At 52.8% G+C, this 12,921-nt stretch overlaps 1 non-coding gene across 1 annotated transcript; it reads right to left on the reverse strand.

The window, feature by feature from the left end:
• Positions 1-8,624: 8,624 nt before the first annotated feature.
• LOC140692525 (U6 spliceosomal RNA) lies at positions 8,625-8,731 on the reverse strand. The gene has a single exon (XR_012068093.1). It is a non-coding gene; the product is annotated as a U6 spliceosomal RNA (small nuclear RNA).
• Positions 8,732-12,921: the final 4,190 nt, after the last annotated feature.

Here is a 12,921-nt window from a genome sequence, read left to right on the forward strand (position 1 = left end):
CCCACGAGGTCGACCAGCCGTCGCGGCCCTCTGTCTGATGGCGGCCCGAGCGTATCTCTGATTGGATCCCCTCCCCCCACGAGGTCGACCAGCCGTCGCGGCCCTCTGTCTGATGGCGGCCCGAGTGGATCTCCCAGTGGATCCCCCCCCCCCACAACGCGTTCGACCAGCTGTCGCGGCCCTCTCAGCTGCCCGTGGCCCAAGGGATTGTACTCCGTGTGCCTATGCGGCTTACCTGGCCTCCTGTGGCCCCAAGGATCTCTAGTTGACCGGGCGTCCTTGGTTATTGGATGATCTGGGTTGCTTCACGTCATGTAGGGATTTTTAGTTTGCATGCTTGGCTTAAGTATGTGTGTCTTTGTCTGTCTTTGTCTGTCTGTCTGTCTGTCTGTCTGTCTGTCTGTCTGTCTGTCTCTCTCTCTCTCTCTCTCTCTCTCTCTCTCTCTCTCTCTGTATGCGGTGTCTGTACGCATGCGCGTCCGTGTCTATGGACTTTTCTTTCTTCGGGCGGGTAGGCGTCATTTGGCTTATTTGATTTTTTTTTTTAAACTTTTCTTCCCCGTGTTCCACGGTACCATCGTGTCTATCTATTCTACATGTGGAGATCCCAGTCCCGTCCCACCGCCCTTACCCCTGACAACCTCAAGTTTGTAATCTGTCGGTCTGTTTCTGTTTTGTTAGTTCGTTCGTTCGTTCGTTCGTTCGTTCGTTCGTTCGTTCGTTTTCTTTTGGAAATCTGTTCACCTAGGACTATAACTGTTTGTACGAAACAGATAGTAATAGAATCTCAAGCCCATCCTACCGAGAACAAAACGTTTCAAAGAGAAAGAAAGGAAGGAGAAGGGGGAAAAATAAAAGTCTCTATATTTTCTTGCTTCCCTCTGTCACTCCTGATGGTTTAGATGTCTTCTTTTACAATTTTGTGTTTATTCTGTTTGGAATGAACGGGAGTGATCACCTTTCCGGGGATGAGTGTCTCATGTTTGTACCGTCCTGCTTCTTCTCTATTTAGAGTAGACCTGTGGATGTTTCTTTTCGCATGGGTTGAGTGTTGCAAAACTCTTTTAGTTTTTGCTTGTCTGTGAAGTTCTTTACCTCTCCTTCTATTCTAAAGGATAGCTTTGCTGGATAGAGTATCCTAGGCTGCATTGTTTTGTTTTGTTTTGTTTTGTGTTTCATTCAGGAATTTCAATAGATCTTGCCACTCCCTTCTGGCCTGACGTGTTTGTGGAGAGAAATCCGCTGAGAGCCTTATGGGGGTTCCCTTGGAACTCACTCTTTGTTTTTCTCTTGCCTAAAGGCATTTAGGATCATTGCTTTCTCCTTGACTCTGACCATCTGGATTAGGATAGGTCTCGGTGTGGGTCTGTTTGAGTTCTCCCTGTTTGGCACCCTCTGAGCCTCCTGGACTTGGATATCGGATTCCTTCTTTAGAGCTGGGAAATTTTCAGTCATGCTTTCTTCAAATACCTTTTCGACCCCCTTGCTTCTTCCTTCCCCTTCTGGAACCCCTATTGTGCGTAGATGGGCACGCTTTCGATGGTCCCGTAGGTCCCTGAGATTGTTTTCGTTGTTCTTTATTTGTTTTTCTCTCAGCTGTTCTGATTGGGTTCTTTCTGTTGTCCTGTCTTCTGGGCCACTTATTCGCTCCTCGGTGTGATCTAGCCTCCTTTGGACAGCCTTTAGACCACTTCTCATGTCAGCCAGTGAGCTGACCAGTTCTCCTTGACTCTTCTTTAGAGCTTCGATTTCGTTTTTGACGTACAGTATACATCTAAACACTATCACTTGGAGGTCCTTCGGTACTTGGATCTCTCCTTTTTTGAAATCTTGATCTAGCAGGCCATCCGTGTCTATTTTGTGGATCGTGCTTTCAGGGAATTTCTCTGGCTCTTTTCATTGGGAGTGGTTCCTCTGCTTCCTCATGCTGCTCCTATCTCTCTGGCACTGTGGCTTAAGGAGTATCAGTTATCTATTGTGGTCCTTAAGGAGTTTAGGTATTTATCTAAAGCCTATACAGGAATAAAACTTTAAAAGGGGGGGAGAGGGAGAGGGAGAGGGGGAGAGAGAGAGAGAGAGAGAGAGAGAGAGAGAGAGAGAGAGAGAGAGAGAGAGAGAGGGAGAGGGAGATAGAGGGAGACGGAGAGGGGGATAGGGGGAGAGAGAGAGACAGAGACAGAGACGGTGGGAGGGGGAGGGGGGTGGGGGAGCCGGATTTTAAAAGAATGGAGGAAAAAAAGGTTTGAAAAGAGTGTACAAGCAATAATAGAAGAGCAAGTGGAAGCAGAAGAGCGATCGAGGTGAGACGTCTTCTAAAAGCCTTTAAAAAATAGAAAAGATCAGAAAATAAAACACAATTGTTTCAAAAGTAAATTTTTAAAAGGTAATCGGAAATAGAACAGACTTTAACAAGAGATAAAACACAGGATTTGAAAAGGAGGGAGAAAGAAAAGGTTTGAAGACACTGTGTAATCAATAATAGAAGAGTAAGTGGAAGCAGAAGAGCGATCGAGTTGAGACGTCTTTTAATAACCTTAATAAAAAGGAGAAAAAAGATCGAGAAACGATATCTGAAACCTGTAAATAATCAATAACAGGAGATCTAAACCAAGAGAAGAGAAAAAGGAAAGGGGGTGGATGTTTAAAAATAATAATAATAAAAAGATTTTCAAGGAAACATTTAAAAGGGATTAAAACCGTCGACGTAGACGACTGTTCAAAAGTCAAGGTTAAAAAGGTAACAGAAGGTAAAACCGATAGAAGAGAGATTAAAAAAGAGAAAGGAAAAGGAAAAAAAAAAGGGGGGGGGGGACGTGTTCCCGGCACCGCGGTCGGATGCTGCGTTCCTCCCGGGAAGGAGGGTGGCTGGCTGGCCGCCCGCCCTCTCCCGGCCCCGGTCGTTCCGCTGCTCCGTGCGGCTGTGTGCTCCGACTCGGGTCGGCGGCGCTCCTCTCCGTAGGTGGGCTCGGGGAAGACCGTGGAACCGCCCCGCCCCTAGCTGCGTCCCAAAACTCGGCTCCTTCTTAGTCATGGTGGCGCGAGTTCTCTGAGGTACCGGGGCAGAAATATCCTATCTGCCTCGGGCTGTAAACGAATCTCAGTCCTGCCTAGAAGGCTGCGGAGCCCCAGGGTGCGGATTCGAGTCTCGGCCCCGCCCCCGCCCGCATGCTGCACGCCAGAGGCTATGGCGGCTGTGGCTGCGTCCCGCCTCTCTTCTCGCGAGAAGCGCCGGTGATGGCGCCGCGGATCTGAGGAGACGGAGGCTACGGCGCCCCTCCCCCCAGGGCACACCGGCCGTGTTGCTTTGCCTTTCTTTTCCCGTCATGTATGGGGGGGGGGGGCGGGTTGTTCTGCTCTGTATCCCCTCCCGGCCGCCGCCCCGGTCCTCCGCCCGGCTCGTGCGGCCTGTCCCGGCCCCTGGCTGCCGGCCTGCGACTCGGGCTGGGTGTCGCGGGGACCCTCTGTGCCCCTTTCACTTGGATCGGTCGGTCAAGGGGTGCTCTGGGTAGATCTGAGGCTCGGGGGCGCCCCCTCCGTCCCGTCGGCCTCTCCGTTGGAGAGGGGCAGTTTTGGCGAACGAGCCCTATTCCTCCTCTGCCGCTCCCTCCCCGCGGGACCGGTCCCTCCCGCACTGTTTTGCTTTTTACTCTTTCTTTTCTCCTTTTCTCCTACCAGATTTTGGGCGTCTTTGTCTTTCGAAGAGGGCGGTGTTCTGTCGGAGTTCCGCAGGTGCTCTGATTGGCCGAGTGGGTCCGTCGATGTGAGTTTTGGTGTATTTGTGGGAGAGGGTGAGCTACGAGTGTCCTTCTACTCCGCCGTCTTGCTTCTCCGCGGGTTATTTTTGAAGAGTAGGTGCTGGGGATTGAACCCTGGGCCTTTATTTTTTGCATGCTAAGCACGGGCTGTACTGCTGGATCTCTAGGCCCTCCCCACCGCAACACACCCCCCCCTTTCCCACCGCCTCCATAGTACTCGATGAATCTCCTGACTAGATATCTATGCTTCCTTGGAATGGGGCCGTCCGTTTCTTCATCGGATGGATGGACGTCTGTGGATTCGTCTCGTTTCTCTCCACTGCGGTGGGTGGCATCGGGGCGTGGGGTGGGGTTGAGTGGCGTGGGCTGGGAACTGTTCTTCACGTGTAGAGGTGGAGCGGAGCGATGAGGATGGTGACTTTTTCCCCCGAGTGCTCACGCCGGGTGATGGAGGCCTGTGGTCTCACTTGGAAGAGGACTCGGGTGACTGGAACAGAGCCCGTGTGGGGTCGTTGTGGAGGGAGGAACTCCACCCCCCCAGCCCCAGCCCCAGCCCCAGCCCCGGCACTTGTACCTCATCGAGGGACGGTCGGCCGAAAACAAATGAAAGCTGTCAGAGGTGGAGGTGGGGGTGGGGGTGGGGGTGAAGGGGTGGGTGTGTGTGTGTGTGTGTGTGTGTGTGTGTGTGTGTGTGTGTGTGTGTGTCCCCGTTCCCCGTACCACAGTCCCTGGTCGAGGCCCCCCGAGCGGAGAAACGCACGCCAGGCCGTCCGTGCTCCTGGTTGTCCGGCCGCGTGTCCCCGCCGCCCAGAGATCCCGAACCGTCCCGCTCGCTCCCCTGCCGGGTGCCGTGTGCCACCTGCCTGTCGGCCGGGCGCTATTTTAGACACTGCGAAGAAGTCGGCCGGACGGCCGGGCCGGGCCGGGCCGGGCCGGGCCGAGCCGAGCCGAGCCGAGCCGAGCACGTCCAGGCCGAGGTGGGTGGTGCTGGGTTCGGAGGAGTGGGGTACAAGCGGGAGGCGGGCGTCGATGGAGGGGAGGGGGAGGAGGAGGGGGAGCAGGGATGACGATGGGCTGGGGGGCTTGGCGTGTGGGGTGGGGGTGGGAGGGATGGTAGCCATCCTATGACTTTCTCTCCCCACCCCGCCTTTGGCAAGTCTGTTAGAGTGACGAGGTTGTGCTGGTTTCTGGCTGGTGCACACCATAGTGATTGTGTTCTTCTTTTTCCTGGTCTTTTTCAGGAACCCTCGTCCCGAGGGACTGAATCTAGTGCCCTGTGCTGCGCGGTACGACCTAGGGGTCGAATCTGCCAGGAGAGGTCTTACAAGGATCTGGAGGATCCTGGAAAACTGCTACCATCCGGAATCCTACATGGATATTCAAGATCTTGCGGATGGATGGACGGACGGAAGACGGATCGAATGGAGGCCCCGCCCCATCCCCTGGACCCCTTGGCCCAGGAGGATCGTGATGGGTCTGGAAAGGACTCTTCCGACGAGGGTCTCGGGATGGACTTTCTCGGTCCGCGGAAGGTGTTTCTGCACAAAGAGGAAGAGAGGGGCGTTCTCGGCAGGAGAGCCCGAACCGCCTCCTTTCAGGGATCCGCTCCAGTCTGGGTCGGGGTCGGGGTCAGAACGCGACCACCGACGGCTCCCCTCCCTCGTCTTGGCTCTCCAACTTGGGAAACCCTCCTCCCTGCCCCCTCACCCATCTTCTCGTCAGCCTGCCTCCAGCTTCCCCGTGCCAACTACCTCTCTCATGCTGCCGGACTTTCCTCCCCCTTGGGCCGCCAGGAAGCTCTCCCACTCCTCCACGTGCTTTGGCTTGGAATCCCTGACAAACACAAGCGGTGCTGGAGGGCGGGGCCGGGGGCGGTGGCAGAAGGACTCCCTTCATCTTATGGGAGCGACTTTTATCTCCATAGGTGGCGATTGAGAAAACACATAAAATCACTCAGAAGAATACCCATGTGTAGTCTCCCGGACCTAGATCCGTGTCTGTCTGTCTGTCTGTCTCTCTCTGTCTCTCTCTCCATTTCGCTATTCTGTGTGTGTGTGTGTGTGTGTGTGTGTGTGTGTGTGTGTGTGTGTGTGTGTGTGTGTGCCTTTCTGTCTGTCTCCCTTGTCTCTCTTTCCTCTCCTCTCCCCTCCTCTCCTCTTCCCTGTTCTCCCCTCCCTTCCCCCCTCACCCCTCCGCTCCTCTCTTCTCCCCTCTCCTCCACTCCTCTCCTCTCCCCTCGCCTCCTCTCGCTTCCCCTTCCCTCCCCTCTTTTCCCTCCTCTCCTTTCCTGTCCTCTCCCCTTTTATCCCTCCTCTCCTCTGCGCTCTCTCTCTCTCTCTCTCTCTCTCTCTCTCTCTCCCCCCCTTCCCTTCCCTCCCTCCTCCCTACCCCCCAACCCCTACCTTCACAGGGCCTCATAGATTGCAATCGGTTTCCATGAAATGTGATGAAGAGGGAATGAAGTTTAGAATGATATCCCCATGCCATCGAAACCTTCTTCCCCAGGGATAGCGAGTTATTTGTGGTTGTGTTTGTTTTTGTTTTTCTTGTTGTTGTTTTGGGGTGCAACGAGGGCACAGGAGGCGTTGGGAGTGAGGGTGATGTTTCTCTTTCTGTCTGTCTCCTCCTTAGGAAGGATTTTAAGAGGAGGGAGGACTCACAGAAATCTACCATCTCGTCTCGTACTGCAGCTGTGTTTGAGCTTCCTATACGATCTGGGCGGAACACTCCCCACCCTCACCTCAAGCCGCCATCGCCGCCCCCTCAGCCCCCAGCACCCCCGTCCAGTCCCGCGCTTGGGGCGGTGGTTGGGCATGGGGGGATGTTGGCGGGGTGGTCGTTGGTGGGGGTTGGGGTGGTGGAGGAAACCGGAAAACAGACCACTGTGGCACGTGGCTGACTGGGGCTTCAGGGTGAAGGAGGATGAATAAAATGGCCGGAATTAGGCTAACGGATTGCTTCGTTTTGGGGCGGGGGGGGGGGGGAGAGGAGGGGAGGATCATTAGGTCATTCATTCATTCATTCATTTGCTTGGGGGGGGGTGTCATTCGGTTTCTTATGCTCGCCCTTAAAACGGTCGACTCTTCTGACTGACCGGTTGCTGCTCACGGTTCCAGGCCCGTTGTTGAAACTGGAAGCTATCGATCTTACTGTTTCTACTGTATTTCAGTCATTGCAAGTCATCATCGTGCTGGGTCTCTGAGTCCTTCTCCGAGGAGAAGGTCGGTCACGGGACTACTGACCTGACAAAATAGCCTGAGTGACCAAGAAGGCCACACCTTGAGTGCTTATGAGATAATGAGATCTAACCGCCAGCCTCTATAGAATGGGTCACCTGGGAGGCATCGTGACACCATGCTGAGTCTTCTGATGAGAAAACGATTCTGTGGATGGTGATCGATGCTTGATTGTTTGAGCTATGGCTCTAGAACCACCCCACCCACTCCATCCCCAAGGTGGGTACACAGTTTTGAAGACGCTAGCCTGCTGTGAATCCCCTTTGCCCGGCAGAGCGATAAAATGACCTCTTTTCTTCTAAGCTCCAAGACCTTGTCTCTGGATTCTTGGGCTCATCGGGGACGGGGGCCGATCTTTCGGCAACAAGCGTGCTTCAGAAACAACGGATGCCCGAGAAGGACACTCTGCCTCTCCCTCTTCTTCCGGGCCTGAAATGGGGAGGAAAAAATATCGCTTCCCCTGGAAGCCGGAGTCCAGAGCCCGCCATCCGGAGGGACTTCTGGCTTGGCCTTCTCCTGGGGTGGGGGGAGGGCACGCCACCGCACGTGTTCTTTGTCAACTCCCCGTTTCTCTCTTCTCGAGTTATCTCTTTGGGAAGGCTCCCACACTGGATGAAAACAGACAGACAGACAGGCTGGTATCTCTCCCTACCCCACCCTTCGCCCCCCAAATGACTGATCTTCTGTCCCATCAAAATCACCACTTGTTTTCCAACGTGGCTTTCTTGGATCCTGGAGGACTGACATCAACTTAGAGCCAAGATGGGCACAGAACTGAAGGACCTTCTCGGCTGGCCTAAGAAGTCTGTCATCGTGATGTGGGAGGTATTCTTCGAGGGACCTATCTGACTAAGTGCTTGACGGCCTTTTGGACTTTGAACCAACTTGGAGATAGGAACTAGGATGAGAGGGCCCCCGAAATAGCTCAGCAAACTCTTCTCCACCCTTAGAAGAGAGACAGACAGATAGACAGACAGACAGAGAAAGAGAGAGAGAGAGAGAGAGAGACAGACAGACAGACAGACAGACAGACAGTGTGTGTGTGTGTGTGTGTGTGTGTGTGTGTGTGTGTGTGTGTGTGTCTGTCTGTCTGCCTGCCTGTCTGTCTGTCTGACGGTCTGTCGGTCTGTCTGCCTGCTTATTGTAGGAACTCTCTGTCAATGGAAGTATAGTTGACTTACAATGTTGTGTTCATTTATGACGTACGGCATAGTGATTCACTTATTCACACACACACACACACACACACACACACACACACACACACACACACACACGTATACTTTTTCAGGATAGGTTATTACAAGCTATTGAACATAGTTCCCTGTGCTAGACAGTAGGACCTACTTGTGTACCTAGTTTGTATAGGGTGGTTTATATCTGCTAATCCCAAACTCCTGATTTATCCCTCCGCCTTACCCCGTTCCTCCACCCTACCCTGTCCCCTGTGTTAACCATCGGTTTCTTTTCCATGTCTGCGAGTCCAGTCTGTTTCTGTTTTGTAAATAGGTTCCTTGGAGTCTTTTTAAAATGGAGTTATTTATGTATGGATGGGTGTCTTGACTTACTTTCAGATCCCACCTAGAAGTGATGGCATAGGATATCTGTCTTTCCCTGGGTGACTGACTTCACTAAAACTATGGAACGCTTCACGCATGGGCGTGTGTCGTCCACGTTCAGGGGCCGTGCTGATCTTCTCTGGATGGTTCCCATGTTAGTCTATGTCCTGTGGCAGCAAGCGCTTTCCTTAGGGTTTTTGTCTCAACCTGAAAGCCAGCCCGGAGACTGAAGGTCTTCTAGTTGCGTCCACTATCTGCCTAGGACCCTCTCCACGAATGTTTCCCATTTTCTCTCACCCTTTTGCCTTGGCATCATTGAGTACGAAAACGCTCCGTCTCCTGAAGCCTTGCAGACTGAAGCTGGACAACGGGAGGTAAACGTCAGAGAAATGGCCACAACAGCTCCTGTGGAAACCATCCTCGGGCCTGTTTTCGGGGGAGCCGCTCAGAGAGTTGAGCCGAACACCCCAGGACATCATCAGAGGCATTTCAAACTGCTCGAGCCGTTTCGATGACCCCGATGTGTGGAAATCTCCTACCAGACTGACCCCCTACTCCCGGCCCTGAATCTGGTTTCTCATCTGCTCCGACGATTCACCTTTGTGCTGTACTTTGGTTGTCCACACAAGTGCCTCTTAGGCGATACCTGACTGCTTGCTCCCTAGGCCTAGCTTCAGAAGCCCATCGACACCACCGCCTCCTGAGACGAGATACTACAACGGCAACAGTTTCCTTGAACAGACCTGTTCTCAGAACTAAGAAACTGGGTCCATGAAACGCAGGCCCCCTAGGAAACCATTCCCTCCCTCCTGCCCCCAGACCGCACGCACGCACGCACGGACGCACACGCACACGCACACGCACAGTCAACAGCCCAGCTTTTAATGTGTAAAACTTCCAGGGAAGTTACAGAATAGGGAAATGTTGGGGTCCAGAGTAGGCTGCCCCAAAATGTGCCCGATGGATTATGCTGAATGAAAGGGACTTCACAAGTGGCCAAGGGGGAGGGTATAGGTCAGTGGTAGAGTGTGTGCTTAGCAAGCAAGCACAAGGTCTTGGGTTAAATCCCCAGTACCTCCGGTCAAAAATAAATGCATAAAATCGAATTCCTCTCCCCGCCCGCCCCCCAAAGTATACACTGCTGTATGTCAACTCTGTCTCAATAAAACTGGAAGGAAAAAAAAGGAAGGGAAAAAAAAAAAAAGCATGATTTAACAAAAGAAAGAAACAAACAAAGAAAGAACTGCCCGAGGCAAGAGGAACACTCTGTCCCTCCTTTCTGCCTCCCTGGAAGCAGGGGAAAAAGAATTTTTTTTTTTTTTAAAGTCTCCCATCCCAGAGGAATCTATCAAGTCAGAGGTCTGCTTCCATGCCCTTCCATGATTCTCAAACGGTTTAGTGGGGTTTACCCAGGTTAGGAAAAGGAGGGGACTCCTTTGGCCTGAGACCAGGCGAGATTCTCCCCCTCCCTCCCGCCTCCCTCCGTGCAGTTGGGACGGGGTGGCCTAAGGGTGGGGAAATTGAAACCAAAAAACAAAAGCCGTTCAACGGAGAGGAGCCGGAGGCCAAGTCAAAGGCTCTGACCTGAGCACAGAGCTTTCTGCATTTGAATGAAGCGATTGAACGAGGCCCTGCCGAATGGATCCTCCTGACGTCCCCGCCCCCGCTTCCAGGAGACAGTCCAGTCGATTTAGGACCCGATTTGGGACCGATCGGTGGAGGAGGCCTGGGCGGCGGCGGCAGTGGCGGCGGCGGCGGCGGCGGCGGCGGCGGAAGCAGCGGCGGGGGGCGGGGGGGGGGGTGCGCGGGCGGGGGCGGGACCAACGGTCGCTCCAGCTCTGCCTGCCTGCCTGCCTGCCTGCCTGCCTGCCTGCCTGCCTGCCTGCCTGCCTGCGGGGCTGAGGCCTGAGGGCCACGCTGGTTCCTGCCACTCAGGGAAACTTGTGCGGGTGTTGCCGAAAGATCGCCCCCCCCAACCCCGTCCCTGACGAGCCAAATAACCCAGAGACAGGGTCTTAGAGTTTAGAAGAAAAGAGGCAGCTTGATTGCTTTGCTGGGCAAAGGGGACTCACAGCAGGCTAGTAGTGCCTTCCAAACTGTGAACCCGTCTTGGGGTTGGGGTTTCATGCTTCTGTGGACGAACAGGTTGGAGCATGAAAGGGAATCACAACAGGCGGGAGCATAAAAGGTGCTCATGATCAACAAGGGTCTCTGATAAAACTTCCTCCTAAATCTGGATGAGTGTCTGGTAACATGGGACCTCCTGGTGGTCTAGTAGGTCATCAGCCCGTGACCTTCTTTCTCTGGTCAGACTCACCCGGCGGCACCAGCGCCACGGAGGAACTCGGGGTGGGGGGGTGGGAGGGGGCTGGTCGTTCTCCTGAGCTTATCCTCCCGTGACTCCCTTCCTGGGGAAAGACTCAGACGTCAAACATGATTGTCAATTTGAACGATCAGAGGAAGGTCCAATCAAACAAACAGTTAGAATCGACAACTTTAGCTGCTTTGAACAGTGGGCCTGGGGCTGGGAGCGGTGTCTGGTCAGTCGAGTTTGCTGATCGTTCTAAAAGCAAGCAGTAAGCATAAAGCCCAAAATTGGCTTAGCCTAAGTGCGGCCACTTCATGATTCCTCCTTCACTGGGGGCCGAGGCGTGGGGGAGGGCGGGGGTGGGGGACACGACTGAGGTGGCGACGAACTTCTCCGTGAATGCTCGGAGCCGAACTGCTCTCTGGGCCTAGGTCCAAAAAAGGCCTGAGTCTCAGCTATGACAGGTTCTCTCTCTTTCTGGGCACATGGACTGACTCGCCCCGCATCCTCCCATCCTGTCAGACCCTTCGGACACGCACCTCCACCCGAGGAGTTCTTTGGCCTCGTCCAGAAAAAACAAACACACGCACGAACAAAACCAACCGAGCACACAGAAACCCTGATGATCTCCTTGGACCCCATTCACTTCGGAGAGTCCCTCTCGTAGAAATCCCCTCAGCTCGATGATTTCACCATAGCCGCCTCCCTTTCTCTGCCGCAGTGACCCCCACCCCCACCCCCACCCCTGCGTGGGCCCTGTCCCTCTACCTATCAAAAACCAAACCCCAGGAGAAAAGAAAATCAGAATGCTGCTTTGAGCCACTGGATCTGTGAAAGGAACCAAACAGAAAGCCGAAATAACCAAACCAGCCGAACACCAAAAGCGAACAGACAGATACCCCAGAAAGAAGGGCACGCTGACCCCGGCCCCTTTCCTTCCTGGAATCAGGACATAACATACATCTACACCCCCCCCCCTCCCCGGCCAGGGCCTGTCTTTGCTCAACCCAATAGAAGAGCATTTATGTTTTGCCAGTTTTCTGGGTCCTTCTTTGTTTCATAAAACTGAGAAGAAATACGTGTGGAAGTTCTCTCCTATGAATTGAACAGACTGAAGATCCTTTAAATAACCAAATGAGGTGGAAGTGCCGAGAGTACCATACGGGAACACACCGAGACACATCATCATCAAATTGACCAAAATTAAGGGTAAGGAGAAAATATTAAAATGAGCGAGAGAAAAGCAACAAATAACATACAAGGGAACTCCCGTAAGGTTATCAGCTGATTTTTCAGCAGAAACTCTACAGGCCAGAAGTGGGTGGCACAACATATTTAAAGTGATGAAAGGGGAAAAGTGACAGCCAAGAATACTCTACTCCGCAAGGCTCTCGTTCAGATTTGAGGGAGAAATCAAAAGCTTCACAGATAAACGAAAGCTACAAGATTTCAGCACCATCAAGCCGGCTTTACAAGGAATGTTAAAGGATCGTCTCAAGTCATCAAACCCTAAGAAAAGAGAACAAAAACATGACAGAGAAAGGGAGGGAGGGAGGGGGGAGAGAGAGAGAAAGAGAGAGAGAGAGAGAGAGGGAGAGAGAGAGAGAGAGGAGACCTACAAAAGATGGCTTTCCCTGTTTAGGGTCTTCCGTTGTTCCTTATACATTTTGAAATTGTTTGTTCTAGTTCTGTGAGGAATGTCGTGAGTATTTTGACAGGGGTTGCACGGAACCTGCGGATTGCTTTGGGTAGTGTGGCCATTTTGATAGTATTGATTCTGCCAATGCAAGAGCACAAGACAGCTTTCCATTTCTTTGTGTCATTTCAGATTCTGGAGTATAGGTAACCTCCTCGATTAAGTTTATTTCTAGGCATTTTACTGTTTTTGACGCAATGGAAGTGTTTATCCCAGTTATAAAATTCTGGTTTTTAAAGTGGAGGAGGGGAAAAAAAAAAAAAAAAAAAAGGAAAGGAAAGGCCACAAATGGCAAAATATCCTTCTTTCTTACGGGTGAATTGTATTCCATTCCGTGTGTGTATATGTGTGTGTGTGTGTGTGTGTG

The sequence above is a fragment of the Vicugna pacos genome, unplaced genomic scaffold (genome assembly GCF_048564905.1).
Source record: "Vicugna pacos unplaced genomic scaffold, VicPac4 scaffold_8, whole genome shotgun sequence".
NCBI classification, from domain to species: domain Eukaryota; kingdom Metazoa; phylum Chordata; class Mammalia; order Artiodactyla; family Camelidae; genus Vicugna; species Vicugna pacos.